Source organism: Neolamprologus brichardi, chromosome 20 (genome assembly GCF_056152115.1).
Source record: "Neolamprologus brichardi isolate AB-2024 chromosome 20, ASM5615211v1, whole genome shotgun sequence".
NCBI lineage: Eukaryota > Metazoa > Chordata > Actinopteri > Cichliformes > Cichlidae > Neolamprologus > Neolamprologus brichardi.
Genome location: NC_142123.1, coordinates 15,792,140 through 15,809,092, shown reverse-complemented (window position 1 = coordinate 15,809,092; position 16,953 = coordinate 15,792,140).

The window sequence follows — 16,953 nt, the reverse complement described above, 5'->3', positions numbered from 1 at the left end:
ACTAAAGAAATAAAATAGCAGGTTAAAAATACAAAATATATACAGAGAAATATAAGGAAGTTAATTCCGTTATTATTTGTATAATTTACATTTCACTGCAATAATAATAATAATAATAATAATAATAATAATAATAATAATAATAATAATAAAAAGATGCATGAACGTTTCATTTTTAGAACATGTAGGCGGGGTAAACTGGTAAATAATATATATCAAATTAAAACAAAACCATGCAAAATCAACAACAGGTTTGGAATAACACGGGGCTAATTAAGTTAAACTCGTAATGAAAATGTAACATACAGCAAATAAAGACAAAAATATATTGTATTTGACAGCTTGTAATGAACAACTATGTTTTCGATTTAGAAACCAAAGCTTGTAAAATTAATTAGATTTAGATTACATCAAAATCAAAAGTAAATATTTTCAAAGGGCGTCTTTTCTCCGTCTTCTGTATGGAAATGCTTTAATTTGATCAGCATCTTTTCGGCCGTCTAAAAACATTAAGGGCTGACACCGTAACAGACTTCTGTCTGGTGTCCATTAATTAATCCTTCCTCTGGTCTTCTACATACGTCCATCTGCGCAGAGCAGCAGTGGAGTCTGTCGGTCTCCTTCCTTTCGTCTTCTAATGACAGAGCATTTGATGTCGATTTTTAAAACATCCTCAAACTCAATGTCTGTCGCCTGCTGTGAGCATATTTTCTCATTCAAAATATTTAACGAAATAAAGGATAATGGGACCATTTTAGAAGCGCAGGACAAAGAAATATCATTAATTCAGTGTTTTATATTGAATGAATAATGCAGGACTAAGATAATGTTTTCACTTTATTGGTAGTTTCAAAAGCTAATTTCCTTTAAGAAGAAAACAGAAGAAAAAGAAAAGAATGGGCTCCTTGAGCAGCAGCCAAACAGCGCTCTCTTTAAATAGAGTGAGTTCTGCACAAGTAGTCTAAGCTCGGCCTCAGATCACATTTATAAGCTGGTCAGTCTTATCAAATATAACCCATCACCATTACATCATTATTCGGTTCATGTTTGCTGTTTAAGAAGAGGGTGATATAGACACTGTGATCAACACTGTGGGAGAGTCCTCTTCAGCTGTGGTAGGATAGAGTTGATGCTGCTTTTTTTTCGCTAAACGACTTCTTATATCACAGCATACATTCACTTTAATGATTGTAAAATAACATAAACAACCCAAGTGAAGTGAAATTTATCAAGTACCGTGAGATTATCAAATAAATGCGCTAAAAGCTAAGGAACTCACACTTTCAGTCAAGCAGCATTCAGGTAATTGCAGGTAATACCTCAATCCAGCAAAATATGTCTGATCAAGACAGGGGCCTCCTCTCTCCTGCTTCTTCTTAGAACAGCTCCTCCTCCAAATGTATTCTCCACTACAACCACTTTTAGGTAAATTTGTTGTATATGTAATTTTCATTTACCTCATCTAAGATAAAAGATAAGATAAAAGATAAAATTTATCTGTTATTATCTTTATCCAATTTAGTAATTATTTCACAACTTTCAAAAACGTCTTGGCAAATAAATTGCATTCATGTAAAGAGTCAGCAATATAATGATGAGTCTTCTTCCTCATAACAGCACCTCTCTAGCATGCAGGTTATCAGCATCTGGTCCCTCTCCTTTTCCTTATCGGTGTTCAAAACCCACATTCTGTGGGCCTCAGCTTATCTGGCTGCTTCTTGATCATACAGATGTTTCCTCAAAGACTAACATCTTCCAGTCATCTAGGGACAATTATGTGAAATTCTCTTCATTTTCCAGCATGATGGTGACTGCATCACAAGGTGAAAAGTGAAAAGTGGCTTAAAGATAGTCAGTTTAACATTTTAGGCTGCTTATTCTGATCGAGAATCTATGGTCATGACATTTCAGCAAATTTCCTCCAAAAATGACATATTTGTGTTGAAATGGCAGTGTAGCCTAGAGGCTGTAGTTATTACGAAAGGAGCAAAGTTGGAATCAGATATAAAGCTCCATAAAGTTAAGCTGGGAGGAGTTTGGGGTGGGTGGATGGGTCAATAATTCATTCACTTCAGGTTAAAAGAGGAAAACTTTTAACCAGCAGATGGAAGTATTATACAGAAAACGTCCATAGTTGATTACTTTCACTCAGACATGATTTGTTTATGTTATGTTGCTTTCAGGATTACCCCAACTGCATTTCGCTCACCAATAAGTATTGTAAAATACTATTCTAGTATTTAGTGGTAAACAATTTAACACAGGTTTTGTCAATCAGGTTTTGTCACAACAAAACCTGAACACCTTAAATTAAGAATATTTTTCAATATATTTCAGTATATATAGTTAAAATGCAAATGTGGCATTATCACAGTAATGTCAACCAACTTTCATGAATAGAAAAAGTAAATGTCACTACCAAAGAGAAAAAAAACTAATCAATGTCTTAAATATATCAAGCATGTATGCTGTAAAGAAATGAATGCTGCAGAGATGTAGGCTTTAGGATTTGTAGCATTGTGTAATATAAGTATGTTAATAGAACAAAAATGTGTCGTCCTTCCACATGCAGCACATGCTTTCTTTGAAAGACATCCTTTTTCAAAAGGTCTGCTGGGGCCCTAGGAAAAAACTCACAGGGAACAACTTCAACTGCTATTTGTTAACATTATGTTATAAATAATTTGACATAAATAAAAAAATAATATATATATATATATATATATATATAGACACTATGCACTAAAGCACATTGTTTCCACATTTCTCTTATTTCATGAACAAAGTCTTGTTTAGCATTTACACACACACACACACACAAACACAAACACACACACACACACACACACACACACATGTATATGTATAAAATTAAAATGAGTATTTTCCAAGATTAAAAAAACATAAAAAAAACCCTTTATTTTAAAAACAAACACGAAGAACAATAAAACCAGCCTATAGGCTACAATAAAATACACAATAGCACAATAATTAATAATTTACACCAGTACCCCTTAGTACTTGACTAAATTTCTTTTAGTTTAAATTTCATAACTTAGCATTCATAACTTGACAGTCATTTTGTCAGACACAGCTTTACTGGTGTAGGCCTACTCTAAAATTCCTCTATATTTATTTTTCAACAAAACCCAAGACCACGTTGACTGATCATGAAGTGTTATTATTGTAACTACTAGCTTTTGCACACAGTAACAAGTAAACTGCCGATGTCCCAGCTCTGACTTTTGGCTGCACACACTCGAATTAGTCACCTCACTGGCAGCAGACGTAGACCAACCAGGCTGCTTTGTTAGCTAAGCTGCTAGTGGAGGTGACAGGTTCATTTCCCCCACAGCTAAGATAAAAATAGCCTGATTTAGTTATTGAGGCATTATATGCATTTAAACCTATAATATTTATTATTTGATATTTAAATATTTGCTAAATTTACACTGTCTTGCTTTTTTTTTCACTCCTAGAAGGATAAATCTTCATTTTTGTTCCTTAGTTATTTGTTTTAATTCATCATGAACACTTCTTTCCACTAACTCAGTGGTAGATAGTGGAGTCAGGTGGCTCCCTGTTGGGTGGGTTAAGTGTCTTCTATTGTCATTACAACTTTGCAGGATACCACTGCTGCTCCTCCTGCACCTCCCCTGCAGTAGTATAAATTATATAGGCATTATAAATATGTGGGGCTGTGCTGCATGGATTTCACCACCAGGTAGTGCATATGAGTAGAAATAATTTTAAAGCAGGATTTGTAGAAGAAAAATGTTATATTTAACAATAAGAGAGAAACAAGCAGCAAGACTGGTGTCATAGAGAAGAGACTTGTATTGGTTTGCTCTATTATAATAACCAGTGTTGGTCAAGTTACTTGAAAAAAGTAATCAGTAGCTAATTACGGATTACTTCCCCGAAAAAGTAATCCCGTTACTTTACTGATTACTTATTTTCAAAAGTAATTAATTACTTAGTTACTTAGTTACTTTTTAAAAACACAATTTATGCGATTTACAACCTGAATAGGTAATAAAGCGATAGATCTTTCAGCCCAATTCTACTTTTTCTGCATAATCCATCATACAAAATGTAATCAAATGGAAAGGTCCCTTTTTAAAACTTGTTTTGTTAGTTTTAATCTTTTAACTTTATGCATCAAGCAAAAATTTAATTATATACAACATTCTCTGACTTGAATAAATTAGTTTAACATTTAAACCCATTTTCTGCACATTCCAGCACATAAAATATTTTTTTGTGTGTGTTTACACTCACTCTTTCAAATAGATGCAAGTAAAACACAGCAGAAAATAAATAAAGTCACAGACTAGCGGTCCTGTTGCTCTATTTTCACCTGTATAGCAGGAGTGTGGTAGGCGGAGGTTTACCCTGGTGCAGGTGTGCGCAGCGGTCAGTGGAAGAATCCGCGAGTTTCTCTGTGAATTTCCCATTACATCATAGCGCACTCCGTGCTTGCTTGGAAGTTTAGGGGTTTTTTTCGATGTAAAAAGAAGTTTTCTTCCCATGCACAATGGATAATGTTTTTGTCACTTTTTATGGAATCAAACTCAAAATAAGGTCAGTACTTCCACGCTTTAAACGCTCCATGCTCATACTCTCTCAGCACTCCATATATTATCCATTGTTGATCTACACACAGCTGTTGTCACGAACGTGGCACTTGCTTATGTCACTGTCATGAGACATTCTTGCAAAAAAATCACGGTTTTAGTAACACAGTAACGCAGCGTTCCTACGGGAAAGTAACGGTAATCTAATTACCGTTTTTGCAATAGTAATCCCTTACTTTACTCGTTACTTGAAAAAAGTAATCGGATTACAGTAACGCGTTACAAGTAACGCATTACTGCCCATCTCTGATAATAACAGCAGCATTTATGTTAACACAACTATAAGTTTAACATGATCGTACTTCAGAAGTTATGTTAGAAAATATATGAGAGGTTTAAATAGTTGCAGTAGCTGAGAATTTCTCTAGATAAGTATTAATGCCAGTTTAACACTGTCATACTAAACGCTTTAATGGTAATGTTAATAGATTAACAAGCTAGCTGGCATTTATTACATAATGTCAAATATAAAATAAAATAAAATAAAATATATGGCCATTTCATGGTACTGATAACAACTAATTGTCACTGTGATTTTTTTTTGAATAAGCAAAGGTTTAACCATTAATCTCCAGTTAATTTGTTTTAAAATATTATTTCAGTTGAAATTCTGCAATGTCGCAAAAGGCTAGGAAAGTAAATGTGGCAAACGCATTAAAAAAACAAGACTGGAAACAAAATGATAAAATTAAAACATTAATTTCAATGTATTGCTCTAATTGTTTTTGGGCTCCGACATTCAGCTTTCTTTAATTTTGAGGCCAGTGATTGGAATGACTATCAATGGCAGTAAAAGATATGGTTGATTGACAAATGACAGGGTGGTAAATCCATTACAGTGTTACCCCATCAACTGGAGCCTTGAATATCCACTAGCTACCAACTGCCAGAGAGTGATGCATGACAAGTGAATCGCTTCCTGTGTGGACAACCCGTTGATTAAATTAGAAGGCTATACCTCAAGAGAGGGGCATGTTTGTCAGCTTTCATTCATTCTACCTGGTATCTCTCACTTACTCACTTACTAAGGCTCCTTCCCCACCAGGGAGGTGGCATTCAGTGTCCCTGCAGCTAGCCTTAGTAGCTGGGGATCAGACTGCTAGGACCTCCACCATATGGAGTGATCACATTTATCATTAAGTAAATCAGAGCTAAATAGATCATGCGAAATCACTGGAAAATTTGAACTTGAAATTTTTGTAATTAATAAAAGAATCTCCCAGCCTCTGTGGGAGCTTTAAAAACATGATTGATTTTCCTGGAAATTTTTCCTCTGGCTTTCCACTAATAGAAAAGATTTTATTTTATTTTATTTTATTTTATTTTATTTTATTGTGTGGAAATGATTATGATTATTATTATTACCACTACAACTAGTAATAGCAATGATAAAATCATTAATGAATAAATTATTAATTATTCAAATAGGTACACTGGGGTGTGACCACAGAAAGCTAAAAGCTTTCTTATCATCATTTCTAATTTTGAACAGTTTTAAACTCACAATAAAAGCTACAAGGTGTTGGGAACCGGATGAACTAGTGCTATAAAATGAAACTGAATTAAATACCAAATTTAATCTTATAAATTTATGACTTTTACATTTTTGTTTTGTTTGTTGACAGGTCGAATTTTAAAATGTGTAGTTTTTTAAATTGATCTATTTTTCCACATAAATAATTCAAAATAGAATCATCTTGAACAAAACTATAGAATTAAAAGAAGAAAAGAAGGCAATGAGACGGTTTAACACATGGAGTAATTCTCGTCTCTCAGTATGGGAGTGAGATAGTGGCCTTATGAATGAGGTGATTGGTGAGGGGCCTGCTCTATCACAGCTTCTTTCTGCTCCCCCCAGTCAGTCTGTGGTTATGTCCACAAAAAACAGAATTCACAAATATGCCACATTCCCACCACAGGCTGCATATCTGCTGTTTATGTCAGTTTTTGGTCATGTTTCTAAAGGGTGGCTGATAGGGTGATCCACCGGGGAGGCTTTGTGTGTACATAGAAATGCCTTTTAACTTTGATCACCCTATAATGTGACGCCACTGTCCTTTTCGGCTGCATTCCATGGACTGGAATGGAGTTTTAGCCTCTGTCTTCATTTTGCATACACATGGCTGTAAGATAAGTGAAGAATTTTACCAGTGGTATTTATTGTCTATGTAGCAAGCAGGCTACAGTGTGTTTGTGTGAGCTGTCTGTCTTTTTTTAGACAGTAATTTCTTGTCAGTGGTGCAAATTGATGGCATGATCACTTCAGATAAATTCTTCATTCATCATAGACTAAGCATTACCGACTCAGACCTACCCCAAAACTATAATGAGCAATTGACAGAGGCATGCTGAAACAGCTCTGATATTGCTGGTAATGGTGTAAAGAAGGCTGACAGAGGAGCCGGTGCTCAGACAGGATTGAGGCTCAGATAGGTGCTATCGCCACAGCTGACTCCAGCTCAGCAGGAGGGAGGTCAGAGATGCATTTCTCCTCTTGATGGCAGATGAATAGTCCCAAGGTTCACATCTTGTTTGTCTTCTGTAGCTGGAATTGAGATATTTAGCTCTGGTCTGAAGATAGGCTACAGCAGATTGTGATGTATAGTTATAATCATTCTGCTCTGTGTGCTTGTGTTGTGGATTTGGAGAATAAATGTACACTCTAGTCAACCACACTCATTCACACTTATGGCCAGTTTAGAATCACTAATGAGGCTGTAGGAGGAAGACCAGTGCCCAGTATAGATAGACAGATAGATAGATAGATAGATAAACCCAAAGCTCCCTGGGTTTTCCAAAGATAGCAGCAGAGAGAGTCTGTGGGCACAGGTCTATACTCAAAGCATTAGTAAGATGGTGTAATTATTCTGTCTGTGGGTCCAAGGATCCAGACCTCATGGTTTTCATTGGCTTTGCTTTCTACTGACTCCATATACATATATTTCATATACATATATTTCATTATTGGTACCTTTGACTCTACATACCTTATATTTATTTGTTCTCCTCTTATGTATAAATTAATAATCGGCCTCTTCACATGTCTCATCCTCCCTCTTTGACATCTGTGAACCACGTAAACCTGAATAAATAGGTAGAGAACCCCATCTGTATTATGTATAAAAATTCCAGGCAGGCTCTGTTGATTTTATATGAAGATGGCAAGATGAAAAGAGATCTGAGTGGCTTTGAAAAAGAGTTCATTGATGGGGCAAAAAAGTTAGGAGCTTCTGTCACAACTACCACTTAACTAGCTGCTGTTTCCATATCACTGGTTAAAGTCTCATCTTCAAGGTAAGGGGCAAACTTTAGAAAATAAGGTCAGAAATTATGGGTGACAGCACACCTTTGATGAGTGGAATACTCATGCAATAGTGTGCAACAAAGGACATCCAGGTAACTTTCCCTTGTGTGAAGGAGAATGCCAAAACATGATGTGATCAAACTATCAGCAAGAATAATTAAATTAAATTTAGTGCTGTCAGCGTTAATCTTGCTAAAATGACATTAATGCCATACAGCACTAACACGTTAACGAGCTAACCGTGCTAATGCGTTGACGCTGTGCAGCCCCATGCACGGGGGAATCCGCGCTAACTCGCTAACAGAGATTTGCTGTGTTAATGTGGTTATGGCGTTAACGTTATTTTAACGAGATTAATGCTGACAGCACTAATTAAATTTGATTCATCTAGTGCCATTTCACAATAACAGTTGCTGCAAGGCATTTCTAGTAGTCAGCAATCAAATCTGTATATGCAAGCACTTGGGACCAGTGGGAAGATGAAACCTCCATGAGGTTCTGGGTGGGACAAACAACTGTTGTGACCGGCTGGGGGTGAGGGGACCGAAAAGAGAGCAGAGGTAGAGAGGACAAAAGGCACACTATGGGAGACAGCCAGATTTGAATTATTACTAACGCTTGTTTAAACCTCTGAAAGTGTTGTATGAGGAAAGGAAGTACATAACATAAAAAGCATTGGTCAAAGGCCTGTGAAACTCAGGTCTACCAGCTTCATATGATTCAAACCATCAGAGTTCCTTTAATATCTACTGTATGTTCCGATTTCTGTAGTATAATATTGTGTAATATTGTAATATTCTGTATAATAATATTGTATTGAATGATGCACTGAGGTCTAATAGGTGTGAGAAGGTCATTTGTCTTTACTAAGGCTATTACTAATGCTGAAGCTCTTCAAATAAGCCATTGCTCTGCAGATGGTCACTCCGGTGTTTTATAACTACTGGTTAGAAACTGGCTTATAACTCGCTAAGACGACTGGATCAAGTATTAAGTTAGAATTTTAAAGTAGCGGTTTAATTACCACTATCTTAAAAACCTGTGGTGTTTAATCCACAGGCAATAATAAAGATAGATCGATCATACTTAAAAATGAATCATTATTTATTGGTAAGACTTTTTTGAACAGTGTTGTAGAAATAGCCTCTAATTGATCATTTGGAGGAATTAAACATAAACATTAATACAGAAAAAGTCATTACGAGTTAATGGAATACTTGTTTCAACTGAGATCTGATTCTCTGTCAGCCTGGTTAGAGAGCTGACATGAGACCTGGGGTTGTTTCTGTTTTCCTCTATCAGTGATACATATTAAGTTATCTTTACATAGTTTTTTTTATTTGTAAATAGAATAACTGGCCAAATAAAGGTCTTCTAAATTAGTGAAATGTCAGTTCCTCTCCAGTTCACAAGGTGTGCATTTGTGAATTATACCTGCTAGTCAAGTATCTCTGAATTGCAGTGAAAGAGATAAATGTAGAAGAATTATTTCCTTAAACGTATAGTTTAAAGAAGTACTTCTTGTAGGAATAGAGTCCATCTATCAAGAAGAAATAGTTCTTTGTCAATTTCATATTGATGCATTTTATATTATAGTAGCAACTGCACCACATAAACCACTCATTACAAATGTGAATGCACATTTGAGAGTTAATGATGCAGCATTGATCATCATGAAGTGATATGTCAGATGAGTCATCACTGACCACATTCTCAGTAAGTGGACAGTTGCGTATGTGTCGTACATCTAGGAGAATTTGAACAGATACAGTACCTTAGACTGTACTCTCCACCACAATCATGAAGACACCAAATGAGGAAATATCCTTTAGTAAATCCTTTAATAGATGTAGGTACTCTTCCTCTTTGGTAGAGTTGTAGAGACTTTGATGCTGATGCATGAATGCATGCCGATGTGTATTGAAGTTGCCCTGTTCTGATACTGCATCTACTGTCTATTTATATAAAAACACATATATACTGAATGAAAATCTAAGGTCAGTGAATGCAAATGATCTGCTAAAATCCAATGATTAATTCATATTTAATGATTGAATGTCTAATGTATGCAATAGTAGCAACCACATGGGTAATAAAAGGCTGAAACCTCCTAATTACCCCTTAACCATTTCATTAATTAACCATAGCATTAGTTCAGGCAGCCCACACAGAAATAAATTGATCTTAATCCCAGCAACTGATAGCTTTGCTGATACCCTTCTACATAATTGACTAGCTGCAAGCCACTTTGCAACCTACATCTTGGGATTGTTTCTTCTAATGACAGTAAAAATAATTAAACCAGGCTTAAGGTAACTTTGTTAATATAGTTCTTCCAGTGTTACATCTCTTGACGATGTTGCTCGATAATGAGATTCCTACTCCAAAATGCATAATTTTGAAGTCTTGGCAGAAACGAATGTTGCTGAAAATTCTCATTCAGTCAGCTTTAAATCAGACACTATGATCACAAGCAAGACTTTTCCTGGTGTTATAATGTGATATGTGCGTAATGTATGCTCACTGTCAAGAAATTAATTCTCTGATCACCAGGGTGTCATGTCAGATAAGTCACACAGAAGCTGAATTTGTATGTAATCGTGTATTCCCACCGTAATTGTTTTCTTTTCAAATTAATCATTGTTTCGAGGCACGACAATTTGCCAGACCTTCTGCATGACTGCTGGCAGCAGGCCACTTCCTCTCTTTCCATCTGTTCTATGCAGTGGTCAGATCATCACAAATATGTGAGCTCTCTTCTCTTACCAATTCAGATTCAGAAAATTTCTACCAGAGCACAGACAGAGTGGGAAGAAAGGTGGGCTGGATGGCCCATGTTCCTGGTGCTCTGCTCACTGGGGAATGTAAAGCAGGAGTCAGCCTAATCTCCAGCGCTTATGAGAGACTGGCTTCTATCTGCCTGTCTGCCACTTCTTTATCTGTGTGTTTCATTACAGCCTGTCAGGCCCTATCTGGCTAACCCTAACTCTGCTACTTCTGGGTTCAGGCCCAGGGACAGTGGGGTAGAATAAACATAAGCTCACAAGTAAGACTGGACAGTACTTGTAATGGTATATTATAATCTGTCATTGCAATGCTATTTAATTAAATCATGTGAATGATTTTAGTTTTACAGTAAATGTTAGCTTGGGAATTGTAATGAACAACAAAGAAAAATCACTTATATACAAAGCACCTGCTGATTTTTCTAAATAAATATTAAGTTCCCTGACGTTTAATGACATGTAAAATGGTTAAGATAAATCTTTGTCACTTTGTTTATCATCTGTGATTAGAATGCTTAGTTTTCTTTCTTTTTATCTTTTAAATATTGATTTTTATTATCATCCTTGGTTCTTGTGTTACCCTTTTTCAAATGTCTCCTATGTTCTTCGTCTTCCCCTGCTCGTTGTCATGTTGGACCCTCAAAATTGCCTGTGTCTTCTGTTTCAAGTTCTGTTCCTAGTCTTACCAGTTAAAGTTGTCTGTTTTGAGTTGCCAGCAATAAAGCGGAGTTCTTTAAGTTTGCTTTTGCCTCCACGAGTCCTGCACTTGGGTCCTTCATCCTGCCTGCCTGCACACAGACATGACAGAATTTTTGTGCTGTTCTGAATCTTCGCTTGTATAGTTTTCCCTTGCTGGATTATTCCCTTTTAAATGGTTTCTGTTTTCTTTTGGATGCTATTATTTCCTTGGGTATTCCTTTCTTAGCTTTTGTTTATAGCATAATTCTAATGTTTTCTACCTACCTGGTAGTCCCTCTTCTCTTCATCATGAAGACCTTGTTATTGCTAAGATTTTTTTTTCCTCCTATGAGAAATTTATATATGAGTGTGACCTGTATTGCATGTGTCTGTCATATTGTATTCCTCTTTTTTTTCTTCCAACATTGTGGACTTTGACTTTCCCCTTATCTGACATCCAACAATAGAGTGTTCACTATGTTAAGTGGACTAAAAAGCCTTCTCAGGTAAATGTGCAGTTTTAAGGTTTTCAATAAACTGGAAGAAGAAGATTTATTTATGTTAAGGAAGTTAAATTCCCTTGTACTATTACAAGGCTTACTCAACTTCACGTAACTCCAGAGCTGCTTGCCTGCTCTGTGCTGAGTACTGTGGTACCTTGTAATGCTGAACAAATTGCTGTTACTTGCCATTACTCTACTTAATCTCCTGCAGATTGAATCTTTTTTGTCCAAACAATGATGAAGAGTTAAATAGGGTGTGAAACATCTTCCTCTACAGTCCCATAAAAGGCCAATTTACACAGACCATTTACTTGTGGTTCAATCGCACAACACGGAGTCTCCCAGCCAGCTGTCACCCAGGCTGCAGGCAAACATATATCCAATGAAAACATGCTTTTCAGGGCTTGTGTGTGGATATGTGTTGGTGTTTTGCTGCTAATGTAGTTCTGCTCGTTTATTTGTGAGGATTTCTATGCCCACAATTAGTTCTTGTAGTCTCCAGAATGGAGGAATTGATCCACATGGGTTGTCTTTCCCATCTCAAAGGTCAAACAGCACAAACACAGGCCACATGAGATGAGCTAAACAAGCATTGAATGGTGATTATGTGTGCTAGTGCGTATGTTGGAGAACACAGTTATTGATTTATGTCTATGTACAGATGAGCCTGTGAGTACTCAGCAGACAGTGCTCTCATAAAATTTGATTACTCATAAATAGTGGAGTGAATAAAACTTGCTTTAAAGAAACAACAAAAGTTAAAATGCTGAGTTAGTTAATTAACAGTTAATTAAGACTATGGAAGATGACAATGAAATAAACCCTTTTTTTCTGGCTGCTTACATTCCCAGGTAAAAAATTAGTATAAGAATTACATCTAGAAATTCTAATGATAGGATGTTTTTTTAATTATGCATTTTGAGACAAACGTGGGAATGTTGAGAATTAAGTGAAATTTTCAAATTATTTCCTCCTGTACTGGAATTTAACCTAATAATCCAGTGATGGTAATGCATCATACAAAGCAAAAGTAACGGATGAATCAAGTGCCTGGGGGCATTGTTAAGATGGCTTCTGAGTGGCATGGCATGATTCTTTAAGAGAATATGCAAAAGAGCTCCACAACTTCAGGATCAAACAGTTTGCGTCTTGTTATAAAACATACCTTCTAGGACACATTCTTGCATCTGTCCATTAACAGCTACTGCAGTTTGCACAAATGCGAACACCCCTTTCAAGGTTATGAGGATTTTAGTTCTCAGGTTTATCAAATTTCTAAATCTATTTAAAGACTAAATATTTATTACCATTCTGAGTGTATGTGCTAAAAGAGAATTTCTGTATCATGTACTAATGGAAGTTTAATCTTTAGCTCTTATACAGTCAGTGTGGGAAGAATCTAAAGGTCACTAATGAATATTTCTTTGATGTTGTGGTTAACAGGACAGCAACTTACAGGATACTGAATATGAAAACTTTAGTTGTCTATAGAACGAGTCAGTCACTTTGTAGTAATGTTTGAAATCTCAATTCTAAATCATCCACTATAAACTGGGCTACAAATCTGTAGCACATGAAAAAATTGTACATACGGTAAAAATATATATACAAGTTTTAAGAACAACATATGCTTCATTCAGATGTCTTTTTCTGGCAGTGATGCATTTCCATATTTCATATTTCAGCAAGAAAATACTATATCACATACTGCATCTATTACAACAACATCATAGTAAAAGAGTCCAGCCCACCAGCAATTCCTTCCTTTCACCAATTAAAAACACAGAGTCCATCATAAAATAAAAAACACATCAGTTAAAGTCCTATATCAGACAAGAATGGGACAACATTCCTCTCCAAAAAGTCCAGCAGCTGTTCTCCTTAGTTCCCAGTTGTTTATGAATGGGTGTTAAAAGAGATAACTAAAAAGGGCTTGTCCTAACTTTTACCAGTTTAAAATTTGGATCTGTTTTATACTTTATTGTGAATTCTATTTTTATCTACAATTGGCAACAAATGGGATGCCAGTTGCATAGAATTGGGTTTGTATTAATGTAATAAATTCATATACCAAAAATCAGTCACAGATTTGTTGTGGCCTGAGACTTGCACAGGTGGGACAATTTACCCAAGTGGGACCGAGATACGATGCCCATTTTCTGTATCCGTCTGCTACCCCTCTAAGCTCCAGTGTGCTTACATAAACATGGCAGTAGGGATATTGTACTGTAATACTGTAGAAAGAGATCATAATAAAAGTGTCAAGAATGTGTTTTGCTATCTTTTACAGCTTACACTGATGTACTTAACAACATGTAATCACTGAGGGTGTGAACCAATAGTGATGACTTGCCACCTATAGGAAACAGGAAAGTCCTGTTTGATGGACCTTACATAAAAGTTAAGTGGTACACACTTCAATGTTTAGTTTCTTCCAGCAACAGCAAGACTTGGTAGCTGACTACAGTAGTTATATAAACCATAAACACTCTGTACGTTGCACATTTCCTAAAGACAACCGCTGTGGACATAGATATATTATACTAACATTCACACTCTGACAGATGCATCAGAGAGCAACTTGGGGTTAGTATCCTGCCGAAGGATATTTAGCATGCAGACTGGGGGAGCCAGGGATCAAACCAACAATCTTCCGATCAGCAGTACTACCTCCTAAGCTACCGCCATATAGACATGCACAACTAAACAAGCACAATATACTCTCAGACACATAACACAGTGTCATTATTTATTTAATAAACACTACTGTGAATCAAACCACTCACTTCAGAACCTGTGTGTGAAAAACTAATTACACCTCTTGATTCAACAGCTTGTAGAACCACCCACAGCAGCACTAACTTCAAGTAATCATTTTCTGTATGACTTTGACAACCTCTGACATCTTTGTATAGAAATTTTGGCACACTTTTCTTTACAATATTGCTTCAGTTCATTGAGGTTTTCAGGTATTTGTTTATGCACAGCTCTCTTAAGGTCCCACCAAAGCATATTAGTCAGGTTTTCTGGACTTTGGGCGATTGCAACACTTTTAATCTTTTCTTTTTCAGCCATTCACTTAAAGATTTGGTGTGCTTGTGATCATTGTCCTGTTGCATAATGCAATTTCAGCCAAGATTTACTGCTTTCCTTATGGAAGCAGTAAAGGTTTAGTTAGTGTTTTTATACCTGTGGCAACTCCATCTGGGCTCAGACACTAGACTTCTGTTTTCATTGCTGTCACTTGGTGTTCGCTTGCTCTGTGGTATAGTATCGCTTCCTGTTCCTGCTCAAACACAGTGGTGTTTCTGAGTAGCTTATTTGCTTAGCAGTTTAATTAACAACTTTTAAATACATTCTTTTTTCACAGTATAATCTTCACGTGCTTCATCCGAAGCACACTTTCTGTGTACTCACTACCTAATTTATAGCCAAAGTATTCACTCACTGTCTCTGTACTGTTTCGCTAGCTTAGCTCGTAGCCGACCCGTTAGCACCATGGCTACTTCACCTGTCCCTTCTGCACTTTCTTGCTCATTGTGTCAGATGTTTAGTTACTCCTCGGCCTCCTTTAGCAGTAATGATATCTGTAACAAATGTAGCATATTTGCAGCTCTGGAGGCCAGGATTACTGAACTGGAGACTCGGCTTTGCACCCTGCTATCACCCTTAGCTAGCCAGGCCCCTGTAGCTGGTGCAGCCGAAGATAGCGTAGGCCCCGCTAGCTGTTCCCCGGCAGGTCCCAAGCAGCTGGGGAAAGACGGCTGGGTAACGGTGAGGAGGAAGCGTAGTCCTAAACAGAAGCCCCAGGTACACCACCAACCCGTTCATGTGTCTAACCGTTTTTCCCCACTCTGCGACACACCCGCTGGGGGTCAAACTCTGGTAATTGGTGATTCTGTTCTCAGACATGTGAAGCTAGAGACACCGGCAACCATAGTCAATTGTCTTCCAGGGGCCAGAGCAGGCGACATTGAAGGAAATTTAAAACTGCTGGCTAAGGGTAAACGTAAATTCAATAAAATCATAATTCACGTCGGCAGTAATGACACCCGGTTACGCCAATCGGGGGTCACTAAAATCAATATTGAATCGGTGTGCAACTTTGCCAAAACAATGTCGGACTCTGTAGTTTTCTCTGGTCCCCTCCCCAATCAGACCAGGAGTGACATGTTTAGCCGCATGTTCTCCTTAAATTGCTGGCTGTCTGAGTGGTGTCCCAGAAACGATGTGGGCTTCATAGATAATTGGCAAACCTTCTGGAGGAAACCTGGTCTTGTTAGGAGAGATGGCATCCATCCCACTTTGGATGGAGCAGCTCTCATTTCTAGAAATATCGACAAATTTATTAAACCCCTCAAAACATGACTATCCAGAGTTGGGACCAGGAAGCAGAGTTGCAGTCTTACACGCCTCTCTGCAGCTTCTCTCCTCCTGCTACCCCCCCAAAAACCCATCTCCATAGAGACTGTGTCTGCTTCCAAAAAGACAAAAAACAAACTAAAAACCAGCAACAAACAACTTAAACATTTACAAAGAAAGAACAATACAGTATCCACATCTGAACCAAAGAGTAAAACAGTGAATTGTGGATTATTAAATATTAGGTCTCTCTCCTCCAAGTCTCTGTTAGTACATGACTTAATAATTGATCAACAAATTGATTTACTCTGCCTTACAGAAACCTGGTTGCAGCAGGATGATTATGTTAGTTTAAATGAATCAACACCCCCGAGTCATTCTAACTACCAGAAATCTCGAAGCACAGGTCGAGGGGGCGGTGTGGCAGCAATTTTTCACACCAGTCTATTAATTAATGAAAGACCAAGACAGACTGTTAATTCATTTGAAAGCCTGATGCTTAGCATTGTCCACCCCAGCTGTGAAACTCAGAAACCAGTCTTACTTGTTATCATCTATCGTCCACCTGGGCCTTACACAGAGTTTCTGTCTGATTTCTCAGACTTTATATCTAATTTAGTTCTGAGCTCAGATAAAATAATTATTGTGGGTGATTTTAACATCCATGTTGATGCTAAAAATGA